The 13227-nt window shown below is 38.1% G+C and overlaps 1 protein-coding gene across 3 annotated transcripts in view; it reads left to right on the forward strand.

Moving 5' to 3' along the window:
- The window catches only part of ARL15 (ADP ribosylation factor like GTPase 15), a 227054-nt gene that overhangs the window by 16185 nt on the left and 197642 nt on the right, over positions 1 to 13227 (forward strand). The gene's annotated exons all lie outside the window — the stretch shown is intronic.

A 13227-nucleotide genomic window follows, 5' to 3' on the forward strand; every position in this document is an offset into this window, starting at 1 on the left:
TGTCTTTCCCCAGAGTTCCTTGGTTGAAGTGAACTGAGCTGACATTGCTGAGAGTCTCTCCTTGTGGCCAGAGCTCATGTTACCTGCTCAAAGAGCTCAGCAGCTTGGTGCAGCCAATGCTGCTGCGACAGCATTGCTTTCCTGGGCTGCTCAGTGACATACACTAGGTTTCCCACTCTTTGAGAACCTCTGACAATTAGTTATTGCTTTCACTGGAAAGGTATGGTTTGCTAAATCAGCCTGTTGATTTTTGTCAGAATCTCTATTGGACAAATTTGCAAGTTGGAATAGAGCTTTGTCCTGGGCTAGGGACTTGAATACAGGTTTTGTTCCATCTGATTTGTCACTGCTGTCCATGGCTCCTTCCTGCTCTAGAGAACAGCAATGGCCTGTTGTTCCACAGGCCATTAGCTTTAGGGAGGACAACAGGAAAACCCAGATCATCATTACAAAAGTCTCTAATCTTTTCTGTTCAGACAAGATGCTGTTCAATTTGCATTTATCAAAGCTGTGGGGTTAGTTATCCTGTACGTAAGTGCTGTTTTGCTTTTTCTCTTTGGAAGTCAGGATTCCTAATCTTCATTCTTACTGCCTGTCCAGAAAACAGTTGTGTAATGTGTTGTCAAATGTTGTATTTTGCCTTCATGGTGCTCCACATGGAAAATAAACTACTCTTGTTAGGCTCAAGTGATGCAGGGAGTGATGGTATGAGCATGGGATTTTTCTGGTTGCCTCTACACCAAAAGCATCCGTTTTTGGTGTAGTTTGCAAAGTAGCCTCTTTAATCACAAAATGAAAAAAAAAATTAATATAGTAGGTTAAAAGGTGATTTGTAAGTAAATTACAAAGTAAAAATAGTCAAACTTTAGACAGTCTCCTATGAAAAAATGATCTGTTTGAAATCAGAGGTGCCCTCAGATTGTAGAATTTGAAAGATAGCAGGGGATTCAACTAATGTTGAATTAGTGGCAAATTGCAAATATATTACTTCACTGTATCATTTGAATTATTGAGCGGGTGAACTAGAAGTGGCTCTTCAGGGGAAGTGAGTTTTTTCTTTCGTGTTCTATAATCCTGTGGCTGGGACCATGCATAGCAATGAGATGTGCAGAAGAGCAAATTGATTTGCAAGGATCCCTGACTGGGCAATTCTAAGTTGAGATGAAAAGCAAGCTCCCTGTGATTATGGTCAAAGTTGCACTCCCTGCTGTTTGTGCACATGCAATCAAATCCTCTACCTTGTGCAGTTGGATAAATAAGAATCTAATAGGTGATCTGCAAGCGGAAATAGGGAGCTACAGTAATATGTATAATTCATAATATTTTGCATGTAGCTGCAGGGTTTTTTTATTGCTGTTTTTTTTTTTAGTCATAATCTTGCCAAAAACTGTGTTGCTTTTGCATACGATTTGTAAAGTATTTGTTGCTAGTCTGTATTTGCCTTTAGCAGCAATTGGACAACCACAGAGCACTAGAAATTATGCTTGCAGAATAATTGCATCTTTTAGAAGACTACATGTTTCAGTAGAAGTGGGAAAAGTTTGTTCTGCATCTCCTGAACTTTTGTTCTGTGAGCTCAAAAATTGTCTGTTAGTCTTAGAGTGAGAGAAGATTGCTTTTTCCTGTGAACATGCATGCACTGTATCCTGAGGCCATCAATGATAAGTTACTATTATGATTGCTACTGTAAATAGTTCAACTCTGTTTTCTGAAGACATCCTGTGTTTGTGCAAGAACAGGTATCTGTTAAGGGAAGAAGTCATACAAGTGGATAGTAGATGAAAAAAAAAAAAAGGAAGTGCATCAAATGCCACAAAATTTAATCTGTTCGTGAGTTAGCTTTTTTTTTGATGGAAAGACACTTCTAATTCTTACCATCACTATATGTATATCCATGGTGTTTTTAGTTTTTCTTCTCCCCCTAAAATTGAAAATGTTTGCCTAGGTGTTGAAGTTAGTTTTCAAAGTGATTTGCTGAATATCTGTTGCTACAGCTTCTTTATAATTCTAGTCTGCTGTCTTCAAAGTAGTTTGAGATTGTATGTGTAATTAAAACCATAAATGCTTTTAGAAAGGCTGTTCTACAGCATCCTTTAGAGCCTTTTAAAGTAAATAGTGCTTTTAGATCTGCCTTCTATTACAGTGTTTGTATTTTGATCAGTTTGATTGTATTGCATACAAATCATAAACCTAGTTATATTTTGTCATATGAAAACTTTTGAGTGCCATTTCATTTTTATAGCAAAGATTTATATGCTACAAAGCCATATTGAATTTTTACTGTGTTTATGTTGCTGGGTATTATGTTGTTTAAGAGTAGAAAACAACAGTGTTTAATAGATGTCATAAATTCATACTATGGTTCCACTCTTATGACTATATATACCTAAATTTCAAAAGGAAGCTTTTAAGTAAGTGTTACTAGGATCTCAGATGCCATTTTGGGCAATAGACCTTTAGGAAATGGTAAAAATGTGAGAGGTGGTATAAGAATTGTCTTTTGTCAGGGAAAGCAAAGCTACATACAGCTATGACATGGTGTGCTGTAACCAAGATTTTAAAATTCTCTTTTTGGTATTGTCACAATTGCCTGTGTCCATGCAGGCAAAAATCTAGTACCTCTATTTGCAGCAGTGTTTGTCTCGGGGCTTCCCAAACTTACAACTTGATTTTTTAGCTTTATGTAATGAAGCTCAACTACCACAGTGAATGTTCTAGACCTGCCTTGTTTCACTCAATCCTTCTGGTGTCTTCAAGACATCACTGACACAAATTATTTGTCATGCAATTATTTTATCATGGACTGTCTTGTGTTGGAAGGGACCCGCAAGGATCATTGAGTCAAACTTCTGGTGCTGCACAGGACAACCCAAAAAATTTCAGCATGTGCATTTTCAAAATCCTTGATTTATATACTGGGACCTTTACACATTACAGAAGAATAACATTGGTGGATCTTCAGATACAACCCTGCAGAGCTTCTCATCTGAAAGAGGGTTTTTTTAAAATTAGAGTAAGGAAACAGCAACAGCCAAAGGAATGAAATGTCCCACTTTCTCCTCCTCTTCTCCAAATCAAAGTGTAATTTAAGAGAGGGACACACAAGTCTGCTGTATGTTTCCTGGGCTTCCAGCTTGATGCTGATGACAGAACTTAGAGTAGCTGCTCAGTTGCATTTTCAAAACTTCATTTTAGCCATGGGCACATGCTGGCACCATGTTGAACAGATCCATAATCTTCCAGTAGTTTCTTTTTTAAAACAAGGCAGCATGTTTCCATGCCATAGCTGGGACTTTTACAAGGACACGTAGTGATATAGGACAATGGGGAATGGCTTTGAACTGAAAGATTTAGGTTAGATGTTAGGGAGAAATTATTTGCTATTATAGATTGCTGTGAGAAACTGTGGATGCCCCATCCCTGGAAGTATTCAAGGATAGATTGGATGGGGCTTTGAGCAACCTGGTTTAGTGAAACGTGTCCTCAACATTAATAAATGTTGTATCTCAGGCAAAAACCACGACCCATCTTTTTTTGCTTATCTTTGCCACAAATTTTATTAATCATGGATTTTTTTAACAACTCTTTACACTGTAATGTAGTCAGACAATGTACACTTTACCTTAATGGAAGATAATTATTTGTACCCCAGTTCTAAAAGTGCACATACTTCCAAAACATGTGAGATTTTGTTTCTTAACCAGGCCCGTGTTGTGTTAGTACTGTCTTGGAGATCTGCTTACTTCATTAAGTTGTCATCTTGGATTTAGCAGAAGACATTCCAGTGCAATTCTCTGGAATACATACGTGTAAGTAATAACCCTTCTGTACACAGTCATACCTAGAGGCCCGGCAGAGGGTGATACTCTGTTCCATACTGACTCGAGTCTCTGCTGTGACAAGCAAGCTACAGGCAGACAGGGATTACCTCAAACACATCAGTGTATTGGGAAACCATGCAAGATCTTGCCACGTGCACTTCTTGTCTGTGTATGGAAATAGAGGTGGGATTTGTTGTGAAGTTGAATCTTTACAGGCAAAAGATCTGGAACAATGGGGGGAAAGTAAAACAAATGTCTTGATTAAGACTTGACAAACACTTCTGGTTTTTTACATCAAGATTTGTGTTTCAGATGCCTTTGCCTTGCTCTTCATAAGAGTTGTGTGTTGTTTTTCTTCTCTGCTTGAATTTATTGGCCATGGAAGAGAATGAGTCTGCTAAGAGAGAGGCTTATGAGCAGATTGGCTCATATAGTGGGATGTTAGAAAGAAGTAACTCTTGATTTCAGTGATCCTAAAATGCTTTTTGCCATGCCATCTTGCTTGACTTTGACCAGAACATGATTCTGAAAGGGATCAAGTCTGGAAATACACACTTTGTCATGTCAGATTAAAAAGCAATGGCCACGGTAGGTGAGAACCCCAAATACTGGACCTCAACCTTGCAGGAAAGAATAATATAGGGATCATAAAAGAGAATTTTAAATCCAAATAATCCATAAATAAGAAGGTCAAAACATATATTTAAAAAGAAAAAGAAAGAAGAAGAAAACCAACCAAAAACCCAACTCCAAGCAGCTAGAAAACCCAAAAAACAACTACTGTGGAGTAAACTAAGTTGAACTGAGGCTCTGGAACTATTGGATAATGAGCAAGAAAACCACAATAAAAGAAACTTTTCTTTTAGGTGTGTTTTGTGCTGAGCCTGTAATTAATTAATCTTTTATAAGCTATCACTCTCCAATAATAATTTAGAGGTTGACAAATCAGCTCTGGATGGAGAATATGAATAAAACTCTTAGTAAATACAAAATCTGAATGTATTCGAAATGCCCGTGGAACTCTTCCTCATTATGGTTTTATTATTCCATATGCTTGTATTCCCAGATCTCACAGATAGTGGCTCAACTTTCCCAATGAGACACAAACTATTTTGTTTTTCAGCAGGCTAAACTGAAGTGTAAAATGAAAAGAATTTACTGATATTCCACAGCAAGTTGTATGCAAGATCTTGTGGTTCTGACTCACAACGCATGCCTTGGCTGATTGGTGTCTGGACATTTGAATACTTAGATAAGCCTTCTGCTCTTTTTATCATTGAAATTAGAATATAATTAGAACGAAAATGTTGTGGTTCCAAATTTGTTTGCAAATTCTAGCATGGGATTCAGAAAGAGGGGTTTTGTGGCTTCTTTTGTGGGAGTTAAGATTTTCTCTTTGAAAATTCTTTAGTGTGGGAAGCTCCTTCCTGAGGAAGGAAGATGTTAGTAGTCTGCTCAAGTTCTTGAATAATATTGCAAAGAATGCCACTTAATTTCATGTTGTCACTTCTCTGTTCACCTGACTTCTTTCAAGCTTTCTTTACACGGCTGCTTTATGTGAGATACGTGCACCAGGTAAGCTGGCATCATTTTTTTCTCCTAGCATCTGATTCCAATGAAGTAACCATTTTTTCCCCATATATGTTAACTGTGATATTGTGTGTGACCATGGTTCAAGATTTTCTGGTTTTGATTCCCTGTTCCCCTCATTGCTGGAATATTTTTGTTAAAAAAAGCTGCTTGTGTTATATTTCAGCATGTGTATTGCCTGCTTACTGTAGCAACTGCCACAGGGAATGACTTCTTTTCTTAAGGAAAAGTGGGGGACTGAAAAGAAATTATCAAAGTGGTATATACATTTTTACTGTTATTTGCTCAGTATGTTGAACTATTGCAGGTCTCTGTGTTGCTGTTTAGGCACTGGACACTGCTGTATTCCTTAGCTCTTAAACTGACATAAGTAACTTTCTGTTGGCTTTGTCTGTGTTTTGTACTGAACGCAGACTCCTTATTTGAAGAATAGGCTTTGAGTCTTGGTGGGCTTTTCCAAGATTATTTTGGGATATCAAAAAAAGTCTTCCTGTAAAGGTCTTTTTTAATAGCTGTTTTGGGTTGGACAAGGTTGAAACACTTTTTGGAAGAAAGGCTTAGTAGAGAAAAGTGTTTGATAGACAGATAACTCGAAGGATTTATGTGTTGCTGATGCAAAAGTTCATGGCACAGGTTGTGAAGTATAAGAAGCTTCAGAAATAGGGAGTCTCCCTTAATACACAAATGTTTCTGTTTTTCATGTTCACATGATAACATCATAACAAATACAGCTGAAAGGAGCAAGAGCCATCTAATTAATTCCTGGCTCAGAAGCAGGATGAACTATGACCAAACCAGTTCTGACCAGACTGCTTTTCTGAAAAAAGCAAATCAGGTTCCATAATCTCTTCTACAAACTCTTCCTGAGCAAAACTAGCCCTACTTTCTACACACTGTTTTTCTAAGATCTAGCCTAAATTTCTCGTTAATATTTCTTGCTTCAGTTTAAACTTTTTAGCTCAAGGTTACATGGGGCTTTGAGCAACCTGGTCGAGTGGAAGCTGTCCCTGTCCTTGGTGGGGAGATTGGAATTAGATGATCTTAATAGTCCCTTCCAAACCATTCTATCATTCTTTGTCTTACAGATAGCAAAAAGGTGCATTCTGCTGGATTAAAAACTGCCTGGATGGCTGGCCCAGAGAGTGGTGGTGAGTGGAGTTACATCCAGCTGGTGGCCACTCATCAGTGGAGTTCCCCAGGGCTCAGCACTGGGGGCATTTCTGTCTGCTGGAGGGCAGGAAGGCTCTGCAGGGGGATCTGGACAGGCTGGATCATGGGCTGAGGCCAGTGGTGTGAGGTTCAACAAGGCCAAGTGCCAGGTCCTGCCCTTGGGTCACAACAGCCCCAGGCAGTGCCACAGGCTGGGGCAGAGTGGCTGGAAAGGACCTGGGGGTGCTGGTGAGAGCAGCTGAACATGAGCCAGGCTGTGCCCAGGTGGCCAAGAAGGCCAATGGCATCCTGGCCTGGATCAGCAATGCTGTGGCCAGCAGGGCCAGGGCAGGGATTGTCCCCCTGTGCTGGGCCCTGCTGAGGCCACACCTCCAGGGCTGGGTCCAGCTCTGGGCCCTCACTGCAGGAAAGGCACTGAGGGGCTGGAGAGAGTGCAGAGAAGGGCAATGGAGCTGGGGCAGGGTCTGGGGCACAAGTGCTGTGAGGAGCAGCTGAGGGAGCTGGGGGTGTTTATCCTGGAGAAAAGGAGGCTCAGGGGTGACCTTATCACTCTCCACCACTGCCTGAAAGGAGGCTGTGGCCAGGTGGGGGTCAGCTTCTTCTCTGCCAGCAAGCAATGTGGTAAGAAGAAGTGACCTCAAGATGTGCCAGGCAAAGTTCAGAGTGGATATTAGGAAAATGTGTTCCTAATCTACTATTTGAACTTAAAATCCACCATCAATATTCCACCATGGGAAGGGTGGTGAAGCTTTGGAACAGGCTTCCCAGGCAAGTGGCTCATTCACCAACCGTTGCGGTATTTAAAAGATGTGTGGATGTGGCACTAAGGCATCTGTTTTAGTGGTGGACCTGGCCATGCTGGGTTAATGCTTGGACTTAAAGATCATAAAAACATTCTCTAACGTAAATGGTTCTAAGATTCTTTCCTATGTATAATAGTAAACTTTGAACTAAAAAACCCATTTCAAAATGCATCCAGCATTGGATGGTATTTGGTTTACAGGGAGTAGTATGACTTGCTATGTAATTAGATTTCAGTCCTTAATTACTTGCGTTTCATAGAACTGTAAAAAAAACTTGTGTTTCTCACTGAAACTGCAGGAAAAACAAAAACTCTCCAAAAACTCTCAATTTTTAGCGTTAGAGAATTAAAGCATTACTTTATTCTGGCCAGGATATTGTTCTGGCCAGGATGTGCAACAGAAACAATTTCATCCCCTCATTGCCTGGGTTCTGCAGAGAAAATCATTCAATCACACATAATTTTTACTAGATTTTTCACATATCAATACAGTCAAAACCCAAAGAAATTAATTGGTTCAATATTCATTGGTCCCAAGTTATGCAGTTCTTTGTATTTGGTTTCCAGTTGGTTATTGATCTCTTCACCTTTGATGGTTCTCATTCTTTGTTTTCTTACCTATGTTTTCCCAAACCAGGAGTCTCCAGCCATGCCGGGGTGATTTGGGAGCTGATGGTCATTAATGGTCCTTATCTTTTGTGTATCTTCTCTGTTACTCCCAATCTGCTCAGATGTTAAGTCCTTTAAAAGGAAACCTTAAGTCGTTTACCCTGGGCAAAGGTGAACAAAACCCCTGACTAAAGTTATATAAAAAATTTAAACTTGTATAATTTCCAACAGGACATGGCAGGAACCTTAAAGATCATCCAGTTCCAACCATCCTTCGATGGGCAGAGACACCTTCCACTATCCCAGGTTGCTGAGGGTGCCTTTCAACCTGGCCTTGAACACTGCCAGGGATGGGGCATCCATGGCTGCTCTGGGGAACCTGCGCTGGTGCCTCACCACCCCCACAGTGAAGAATTTCTTCCTAACATCTAACTAGGCTTCTACTCTTTTAGTTTGAAGCCATTGCCCCTCATCACTCTCCCTCTTATTTATTTATTTTATTCATTTAATTTTATTCATTTAGTTATTTTTGGTTTAGTATTCAGTTTTATTATTGTTTTATTATTACAGACCAAATAACTCCAGTGAAGGTGTTTACTATGATCTTTTACAGAGAGAACTCATTCTATTTGTGATTTAACACTCAGAAAGTTGCTAAAAGTTGGAAATATGTCTAAAGGGTTAAGCCAATATATGTGATTTTTATGAAATGTAGTGTTCTTTCTTTTTTTTTCTTTCTTTTTTTACTGCTAAATATTTGAACAAATTGTAAGTTTGCTTCACATTCTGGTTGCACGTCACCAAAAGCCAACTATTGGCTGTCATACCAGGACTCTCTTCAACTTTACCTTCAGACAGTTTTTGCTATTTTTTGTAACTTAATGTTTTGGTAACAAAACATTAAATTACAAAATTATCAGTTTTCTAGGTTTTCTCTTAATTTGTACTTTAATTATATGGTCCTACTTACCTGAATTAGAAGTTTAAAAATCTGTTAGAAGGGTAGTAATTTTTTATGGAGGAGAGTTTCTTAATTTCCCCCACCAGTTTCAGATCGTTCCTGTGAGCTGAAGGGGCAAATTGCAGTCCTTACCAAGTAATGTGATAGTTTTTTTTTTTCAATGCTGTCACTATCAAAATGGCAAAGTTGAGCTATGTCAGCTTGAGCTGGTTCAGTATATTTACAAGACGAGATACGTGCAGCTGGTTTTAGACTCTTATATCTTTGAAATGCCCTTATACAGTTTCTGATCAGCAGGTCCTAACTGTCTTATGAGGTGAAATTAATGTTAAACTTCTCCGTTTTGTAGGAAACCTAATGTGAATTCCCCTGATTAAAACTGAAGTGGAATGAAGTTCAAGAGCAAGGAGAAGCTGCTGTTTAGGGAGAAGTAATAATTTATTTTTTTAATTACATGGTGGATGTGTGGAATAAGTCTTCAAATGGAGTAAAACCAAACTCAGAAAAATGAAAACCACAGGAATGAAAACTAATTTTCAAACAATACATTTCTGTTGGCATATTTTTGAGCAACATTTGTAAACAATTTGGTTTTGGGCTAGTTCCTATTCTGTAAAATTAAAACAGAAGTAGATTGTATTGTTAAATATTATTAAAATACTGAATTTTGAATGGCATATTGATTTAAAATAAAGCCCAAATATACAAGTCAGCCTATTTTCAATGAAGTGACTTTAGACAATTATCTAATAATTTGAGCAGAAGGCTATATACAATTTCTGTCTTAAAAGTACCTTTGCAATTGTGAAAGAAAACATTATATTTGTAGAACTCAGCATCAAATGTGTTTTTTTTTCAAAAAGTGTGAAAGCAGAATGCTTTCATAATGGCAGTTAATATTATGAAATATATTTTACAGTGATTGTGAGATTAAGATAATTTAAAGAAACAATCTCTGTATGTTGAGGACTTGACCTGCAATTCAGTATTTTGGAGAGTTGATTTGGCTTGCTGTGTTTTTTTGGAACTTGTTGAGTTTTTCTCCTCCCCCATGTCCCAGCAGATAAGGCCTTTCTTGGTCTTCTTTTACAGAAACAGTATATAACTTGAAGTTCAGATTGTATTTTTGTGCTGAAATAGAGGATTATTCTAGTATATGACATTCTACTTGATGCCAACAATAGTAATAAGAGAAAGCAAAAGCAGTTATGTATGGGTCCAGAGGTGCCCTGTGCTAGCTTGTATCAGATGAGTGTATGTATTTGGAGTACCTTTTGTCCTGTAGAAAAAATCTGAAGATGAGAAGTGCCTGAATGAAAGCTGTGACTTTTTTGGGTAACCTATCACTTTAAGTAGGCAAGTGCCCAAAGTGCAAGCAAGCCTCAATTACATTTCAGTGCAGTGCTGCTATAATTAAGCCAGGAAAGGGTCCTCTGGCAGGGCCCAATTCTGCCTTTCTCAAGGGTTATGAGTCTTGGGAACGTGCAGAAAGGTGTAGAAAAAAACCTGTAGCTTGGCAAACAATAGCCTTCTCTGGCAAAACTTGGGTTTGTCTCAGTCAAGTATTTTGATCAAGCTACATAGACCTATAAACAATAACATGAGTATTTTTTTCTATAGTTAATATCCCTTTATATTTTTTTGTTTAAAGCTGAAAACCAACTGCTTCATGAGGAAACGATAAGGATGACTTTATTTTTGTTGGGGAAATCCAGGTTGAAAGTTATGAGTTGCTACAGAGTGTGAATTGGAGGATATAAATACAGGGGCCCTCCCTATTTTAGCAGAAGCCCTTTTAAAGCTTTACACAAAGGGGTCTATGGAACATGAACTAAACTTTTTTTCTAAATGGCTAAACAGGATGTAGATATAAATAATAATTCAATACAAACTTATTTTGGTGGAGCTTTCTCACACACAGCTTCTCGTATATTGAGAAATGCAGTTTCCTTTCAGAAACAGTTTTTTCACTAGTTTCCGGACAGTGCTTAAGAAGAAAGCATACCATTTAAAAACTATTTGAAACCTCTTTTTCCAAGGTGTTGTAATTCCTTTCTGCTAACAGTAATTTTTTTCCTTAATCAAAAATCATTCTGACTTTTCTCAACTCTCTGCAAAATATTAATGGTTGAGCAAGAAAGTGGTCAGGTACTGGAGTTGAGCCTTCTCATACATACCCTGTTAATAAAACAAATGTTTGGATTCTCTCTTTTTAGAGCACTCCTATTCTTGACTACAAGGTGAATACTAGCTTAATGACACTTTCCTCAAAAATTGCATGCTGATTTGTTGTAACAATAATCACTCTGTCACTTTAAGCCCCCTTATTTTTGTTTTAGTTTAAATGTGCCTGCTCAGTAGCTTGTTTGTGGTTTATTCCATACAGACAAATCACTGTTGCTGACATGCACTTTCTACATAGCAACAGGGAAATCCTTTGTGAAGTTACCACAGACAGAGATTTAACAGAGAGGGACTTGCAGAATGTGAAACCACTTCTAATTCTGGCAGTATGCTTGACTGTTTAATCTTCATGTTGGAAATACTGTCCTACCTTGAGGGCAGATATCATGGTTGATATAACCTGAAGAAAATAGGAAAACCTCTGATTGGCTATGATAGGAGAGTCGGGAAATACTTTTGTATGAAAGCAGGAAAGAAATGCTTGTCAATCTTGTTGACATTTTATAACATCTTGTTCAGACAGGCTAGTTTTGAATCACTGGGGTGTCTTCAGATTTAAAACACAGTGGGAGTGAATTTAGGCACAGATGGGGTTGGTTGGTTGGTTTTTTTGGCAGCATAGTTTGTATTAAGTTATTTCTTGCTTTGAGTGGTGTTGCCATACAACAGGCTTTGTATATTTTTATTCCTTTGTATTCTCCTATATTATCTTATTTTGTAAGGTTAACTAGCTAAAATGTTTCTTTTTCCTCCCATTTGTCTTTGGTAGTTAAATTTGAGATAATTCTCATAGCAATACTACTCCTGGCTAACCTTATAGGTTTGCTAATTTCTTGTATAATTCCTTTCAAGCTGGATCATCTTGTCTCAGCAGCAGTGTTTTCTCCTTCTAGTCATAGCTAATTTATAATGCCTAATTCTTTCTTATGAGTATCTAAATTGTTGAGGGGAACCAGGATCACCTTCTCTGTCTGTCAGTGCTGGTAAGGGGCTTTGTGCTTTGCCTTCTACATTTGCCTTGCCTAGTGTTAGGGATTTATGTGCTTATTTTTGCATTTCTGTGGCTCAACTTCTGCTTCACTCAGTCATCTGCTTTGATTAAATAATATGTTAGCCTTCTACTTATCGAACTGTGTCTGAATGGAAGGTCACTTGTGACACTCAAGCTAACCTGTTTTGTCTGTGGGTAAAAATCATTCTGTATTACTGCCCCTCTGTTTTGTAGAGACAGAAGATTTTGGGGAGGATTCTGAGACCCAAGAGGTGTGTATGCATGCAATGTGCACTCATCCTTTCTTAGCCTTTTCCATGGTGGTTTCTTCTAATTGTTACAAATTTAATGCTTACTGCCTCAAGTGCTTGGTCTGCAAGGTGTTAGTAGGAATGTCTATAAAGTTTCTTTTTGTTTTCTTTCTGTTCTTACCTTCCTTCTTTTTTTTTCAAATTCTCTTCTTTTTTTTTAATGGTCCTCCTTTTAAGCCAATTCCTTGTCTAAGCCCTGACTTGTAAGGCTGTGTCTTCTGTGAGCTACTGACTGCTAAAAGTTCTCTGTGACTCTTTAGTTATTATCTGTTACTTGATTTTTTTCCTAAAACATTTTCTCACTAAAAAATTATTTCTCAAAGACTTTTTTGGTGTTCACAAACTCAAAACATTGGCAATTTTTTTATTTTCTGGGGAAGTGCTAGTTTTCTGACTTTGGAATTCCTTTTTGGTAATCTTTAATATGCTATGAGGAACTGAGAGATGACTTGAAGCTCAAAATATGTCCAGACAATCTCAGTCTTGAAGATTCACTTTGCTCTGTTAGGAGAACAGAGCAAAGTGAATCTTCAAGATTGAGATTGTCCATCTCCTTATATGGGTAAATCTTTATATGAATAAATCTTTGTTTAGATACCTGCGCTTGTGGAAGATGGAAATTAGTGACTCAACAATGATCCTACCTAGTCCTGTGTTCCCACTGAAAGTAGGAAGAGTCAGCACAATGCTGAATCTTGAGTTTACCAAAAGTGGGTTTTACTTTCTATCTAGTTTGTACCTCTCATGCCTCTCTGAAGCTGCTGTGAGTTCTTACTCCCAGCTTTTTG

This window comes from Molothrus aeneus, chromosome Z (genome assembly GCF_037042795.1).
Source record: "Molothrus aeneus isolate 106 chromosome Z, BPBGC_Maene_1.0, whole genome shotgun sequence".
NCBI lineage: Eukaryota > Metazoa > Chordata > Aves > Passeriformes > Icteridae > Molothrus > Molothrus aeneus.